This window comes from Arvicola amphibius, chromosome 2 (assembly GCF_903992535.2).
Source record: "Arvicola amphibius chromosome 2, mArvAmp1.2, whole genome shotgun sequence".
NCBI classification, from domain to species: domain Eukaryota; kingdom Metazoa; phylum Chordata; class Mammalia; order Rodentia; family Cricetidae; genus Arvicola; species Arvicola amphibius.
In genome coordinates, this window is record NC_052048.2 from 149,347,796 (window position 1) to 149,353,802 (window position 6,007).

Below are 6,007 nucleotides of genomic sequence, written 5' to 3' on the forward strand. Positions count from 1 at the left end.
GCTCTCCGATGCTGGCCCTCGCCCCGCCCCTGTCCCACACACAATGGGACAGGAACAAGGCTGGCGGGAGGCTCTAAAACCTCGGCTTCATGCCCGCTGGCCTAGAGGGTGGGGGCCGGACGCCTGGGTTCCGCATTGAGGGCGGAGAGCTGATAAGTGGGAACCCAGGTGTCCATTAGAGGCCTGGGACTGAGTGTAGGAGCTGGTCTTAGGGGAACTGTGGCTTGGAGCGGTGTTAGGCCACAGTGGAGGGTCAGCAGCAGGATGATGGGATATCATACTCCTAGTGTCACAGGGATTTCTAGGTTTATCCTGGTCCTCTTGCTCTTTACCCTTCCTGTCCCGGCGTCCTATGAGGGCTTGGGGACACAGGTTCATAAAAGATGCAGCGCCATTTTTTCCTGTGGCTGGCATTAGGGTATCTTTCCCCTCCCATCTCAATTTTCCTGAAACCCCCACACCCCATGACTCAAAGGGGGGGGGGGACACAAAAAGGCAGGAAGCTTGCCATCCAGGGCCTCCACCCCAAGTCCTGTCATCAAGTGAACGCATGTTTCCTTGGGCAGCAGGTCGGTGGAGAGACCTAACCATGGGGCGAAAGCAGATGAGTTGGGGGGTGGGCACTGAGTGTGGGCTAGGCAAACTACAATTCCCAGAATTCAGGGAGGCACATACCGGCACCTTTGGGCACCTTAGGTACAAATGCATGCTGGAGTTTGTAGTTCTGTGCTATCTGAGTGCTGGCTGAAAACTAGGAGCTAGATATTTGGGCCCACAGGAGTGGGAGCCTTGTGAGTTTGAGACTTCAGAAGCCAAAAAAGAAATTACGGGAAAGAAACAAAACAGAAGCCTAGAGACAGGGAGAGGCAGAGACTGGGAGAGGCAGACAGGCAGACAAACAAACATGTAGATTTGTGTTGGCTGGACTCTTGAGAAGCAGAGGAGGATAAGATTGGGGTGGGTCCGGGTGGGGGGCTGGCAGAATCAGCAGGAAGGAATGGGCTGTGCTGATCTCTGGGGTCACTAAGAAGGTGGGCTCCACCAGTTTGGGGTGGGGCAGGAGGAGGTGAAGGGGCCTCCCAATAGGGAGGAGCTTGTCCCTGAATGCGAGTGCTGGTCTCCCCGGTGATTGGTGGGAGGTGGGAGCAGAGGGTCAGCCGGTAGCCCTTACTCATCCCAGCTTGCTTTCAGGACTCCTCTTTTTGAGCATCTGCAAAGGAAGCTGTGAGGGCCTCAGTGTCAAGGTTATCACCACCACCACATGCTGTCGCCTTCAGGACTTCTTGCCCACACTATGATTAGAGCACATAGTACCCAGGTCTTTTGACACAGGTTTCCCATCCCTTCTTTCTCACCACTGCTAGGTTCTTCTATGGCCTTCATTTGAAACCTTCACTGAAACTAGGGCCAGGGCTACTCTAACATGCCAGGTTATCCTGTCTCCCCAGTTTGCTGTTCGTCTATTCTTGGTAAATTGGCTTTCTCAACACTCCTGTGCTTTTGTGCCTCCAGGCCTCTGTTAATGCAATCCTATCCCTCATCCTTATTTTCCTCTCAGACCAGAGAAAATCTTCACAACTCTCCCTGGGCCAGCCTTGGACTTGCAGATGACATCCTATCTGCTTTGCAGAGAGCAGGAACTGTCTGCAGCAAGGAAGGCAGCTGACATCTGGATGTGTTGCCTGTAGGTCTGCCTGGCTTTCAGTTCAAGGTTCCATGTTTTCTCAGAAGCCCCAGATAAGGCTGGGAAGGTATGTGGCTTCATTTCTGCCCAGCTAACCCCCTGTGTGACTATCTTGATGCCAGGATTCCCTGGGCAGACTGAGACCCTAGAACTCGCTGTATGAGGCCCCTCTCCGCTGCTGTGACTTTCCTGCTCCCATATACCACACTCATTAGCTTGTTCTAGATCCTTCTCTGGTCTATCTCTGGTCCCAGTAATTCTCTTAAATTTCCAGTGCCCTGGGTTTGAGACCACTCTATAGCCCCAAGGGGTTCCTGCCTTCTCTAACATCTCTCCTCCATACTCTGCGGGCTCTTTGTCACCTTAGTCCAGATACTGGAAACATCTCTTTCTTTGGGCCCTTGGGGTTATTGGATTTATTTATTTATTTCTATTTCATGTGTAAGAGCTTTTGCCTGCATTTATATGCATGTGCACCATATATATGCAGTGCCTAGAGGGAGGCCAGAAGAGGTTGTGAGCCACTCTGTGGGTGCCAAGAACTGATCCTGGGTGCTCTGACGAGCAGCAAACTCTTTTAATCACAAGGCCATCTCTCTAGCCCTTGGGTTGTGGATTCTAAACAGCCTGCTCAGTGTGAGAGTCCTTTCTGCTCCTTAGGATCCCCTGCTGAGTTTGGACCTCCCCTCTACAGAGTAAGTGCTTTCTAAAGTACTTCTTCTGCAAGTGTGTATTGTGTGTGCACGTGCATGCATGTGTAGCCATCAGGTACCCAGGGGCGGTGTTTTGGAGGCTAAGGGGAGAAACTCTCAGGACGGGTGTGGCTGAAGTAACATGGCTGGGTGAAGGGACAGGTTCAAGAAGGAGCACTGCTCAGCCACAAGAGTAGATGGACATGTGGGGCAGAACACACCAGGCTAGAGGAAAGGAAAATATATCCAGAAAAAGTCAGAGGCAGAACCTCTCCCAGTAGGTGAGGAGGCACTTCCAGTTGTCCTGACTTCTGCACTAAGGCATCTCTGGTGGGATTGTGCACTAAGGCATTGTGGTGGCAGTGGGAGAGACAAGGAAAGGCTGGCCAAGGTTCAGTTTTCTCTGTCAATAATTCCTGACTTTCTAGTGCACAGCAGGGCGACTATGGAGAATGATAATGACAATATACCCCAAATACAAACAACTCAAGAAAAAAGGGGTCTAAATATATTTGTTTGTTTGTTTTTTAGCATAAATGATAATAAATGTTTGAAATGCCCAGGCTGCTCTCAAACTTGTTATGTAGCCAAGGGGCTTGAACTCCTGGGCCTCCTGCTTCAACTTTCCAAGTGCTGGGATTACAGGCATGTTCTACCATGTCTGGGTCACTGGAATTTCAATGTGACACAGGGTATATATGTACTCAAACATCACATAGTGGTATCTTGTATCTATCTATCTATCTATCTATCTATCTATCTATCTATCTATCTATCATTTTGTTTGTCAATTAACAACCAAACCAAAGCTGGGTACAGGGGTAGGTGTGATGGTGCATGCCCTTAAATCCAGCACTAAGAAGTCAGGTAGACTTCTGTGAGTTTGAGGCCAGCCTGGAATTTACATAAAAAAATTCCAGCCCAGCTAGGGCTACCCAGTGACTGTCGACTGTCCCCAAACCAAGAACTCAAAGGCAAACCAAAGACCAATGACCCCCTCTATCAGCCACTGATTCCTCCATTTCTAGAGTGGGACTTCTCCCTGGCTCCCAGGGCATCAGAGGTTATTCTTCTGCCATTCGCTTGCAGTCCTGCTGGACCCCACTGACATCTTAGTGACTGGGTGCTTATATGGGTAACTCTATTGTATTTATTCAATAGCTGCTTTAAAAAGTTATATCTCAAAAGCCACAGAGAAACCCTGTCTCGAAAAACCAAAAAAAAAAAAAAAAGTTGTATCTCGGATTTTTATTTTGAAAGCTTCAGGTGCATATTCATTGAAAAGAAATCACAGATTTAAGTTGTAAAGTATCAAACTGGATGGGGCTTGGTTGATGGGCTGAATAGGAGCCCAACCCCACCATCCCTAATGATGGGCAGTGTTGCAGCTAGTGGGAAAGGTTAACCCAGACCTCAGTCATCATTAATTCTGGTTGACAGGGTGACAAGCTTCTGTGTGTGAGTAGGGGCCCCTTCCTGGGAGAGCTAGCTCTCTGGTCCCCCCTGCCCCTTCTGCACCCTCCTAGACTTCAGTCTTGCCTTTTAGCTCAGACCAGAAGTCTGGGTAAGTCTGGGAGGGGGGGGTAATTGCTCTGATCTTGAAGTGCTTATGTTGGGAAAAGAAGGCCCCTGGTCCAGGGTGCATGTGGAGGAGCTCTAGCAGCTAAGGAGGATGGTGAGTGGCAGAAGCCAAAAGCCCTGACTCCTTCTAGCCCAATCCTAAGTTGTTCAGTGTGAGCTGGAAGTGCCCCACCCTTCCCACTAAGAGCAACTTCCTTCCTGCTTGCTGGCAAGAACTGGGTGGGGAACAGAGGGGAAAGGAGGGAAGGGAGGAGGGTCTGCTATTCTGGAGGCCTCCCGCATACTCAGGATGTAACTCATGAAGTGGGTGGGGAAAAGTTTGCTCTGCTTCCAGGTCTCAAGGAGGGGCTAGGTCTTTAGGAGGACTTTGGGGTGAGAGGCAAGGAGGTGCAGGTGCTGGCTGCAGGCAATGAAGGGTTTTTTGCTGGTCTGCAAAGGGCTGCTTTATTGGCCTTGGGCGCCCTCTAGCTGCCTTTGCGATTCTTGAGATAGCCACATGAGGGAAGCAGAGAGCCAAAAAGAAATGATCTGCGCTACTATGTCTTGGGGTCGGACCCTAAACAGCCAATGACAGACAGGGAACCAGCCACTGTCTTGGGTTTCTCATTTAATGGTGTGTCCACAGTGGCCCTCTGGGGGTCCAAAAGTGACTCATTTGCCCAAAGCTCCCGATGGTGACTCTTATCTGCAGCCCTTTTCCAGAGAAAGAGAGCCTTCTGAGGGTAAGCCTCTTTTCTGCCCTCCTTCTTGCACAAACCCTTACCAGGCTGCTAAGCCAGAAGCACAGGAGCAGTGTCTACTGCAGCTAGGAGAATGAAGCGTCAGATGCCACGACTCTTGTAAGAAGAGGCAGTTTCTGTACCCCAGGGAGTCAGGGAATGACTCTCGGAGCTGTTCCCATCCTGCCGGTGGGTTCCCTAGGGCAGAGCCTGGTGAGTTTCCTGTTCTCACCCATATGCTCTGGAGCTACGTCTGTCTAGCAGCTTTCAAGCATCATGGAAAAGTCTAGTGGAACAGAGGCTCTTGGAATCCAGCTTGGGGGCTCCTAGGGTCTGCTTCATAGAGACAGTGATTATGCTCATCATCTGGTCCCTATGCTTCCAAAAACAGGGCTGTGGATATGACTGTGACTGTTTTAACATCCATAGGGGTCTGAAAATGCTCTTCATTCTTGGTATCTGGTGTGAGAGTGAGTGTTTAGGGTCAGGCTGGGATCTCCTGAGTGACGAAGGTCAGGATCTCTGTCTCAGGCCTTGAGGGCCATGCATGGAACTCTATCACTTCCCAGTGCAAGGCTCTGGGATGAACCCAGACCTCAGACAGACAGCTCTCATGGGTCTGTCCAACAAGCAGCCCTGAACTTTCTCCCCTCCTCTCTCTACTCCAGTCCCTCAGGCTGGCCCAGTTTCCTGGTGTGGTTGCTGTGGTGCTGGGTCCCTTGGGAACCAGGGTTTTAAGCATTAAGTATGCCAAGCATGGAAATTCCGTAGCAACCAGCCCTGGAGATCAGTTGAGGGGGGTGTGCTTTCTTGGCCTCCTGGGTACGGGAGGAGCTGGACCCTCTCTCCATACAAGGAGGGAGGAGTATTCCTTAGAGGCCCTGCAGATGGGAAGACAAGGGCATTGTGACCACAACCTGTAGGACTTTGGATTATTGTGAAGTTTCTGTCTTTTAGGGAAAAGCCTATTTTGGCACATGGTTTTGGAGGTTCCATCCCACTATTAGTTGGCTTGTTGCGTTGTGCTGGTGGCCATCAAATCACAGATATGATGGAGCGAAGCCGCTCACTTCCTGTGGCTGGGAAACTGTGGGGTCTTCTTTCTGTCCTTCCAAGTGGACTCCTAGTTAGCAGCCTAGGACCAGTGAGTAAAGCAGTCCTGCTGGTAGGCTGAGGTCTTGTGATTCCCATTGTGAGCTCTGGTCTCCTAAACCCCAGCCTAGGCTGCTTTGGGTAATGCTGGCCCCTGTGTCCAGGGGAATCTGAAATAAATGGAGTCATGCCTTATAGATCCAGAAGACAGAGTGCTTTCCCTGGGCCCTTTCATTTCC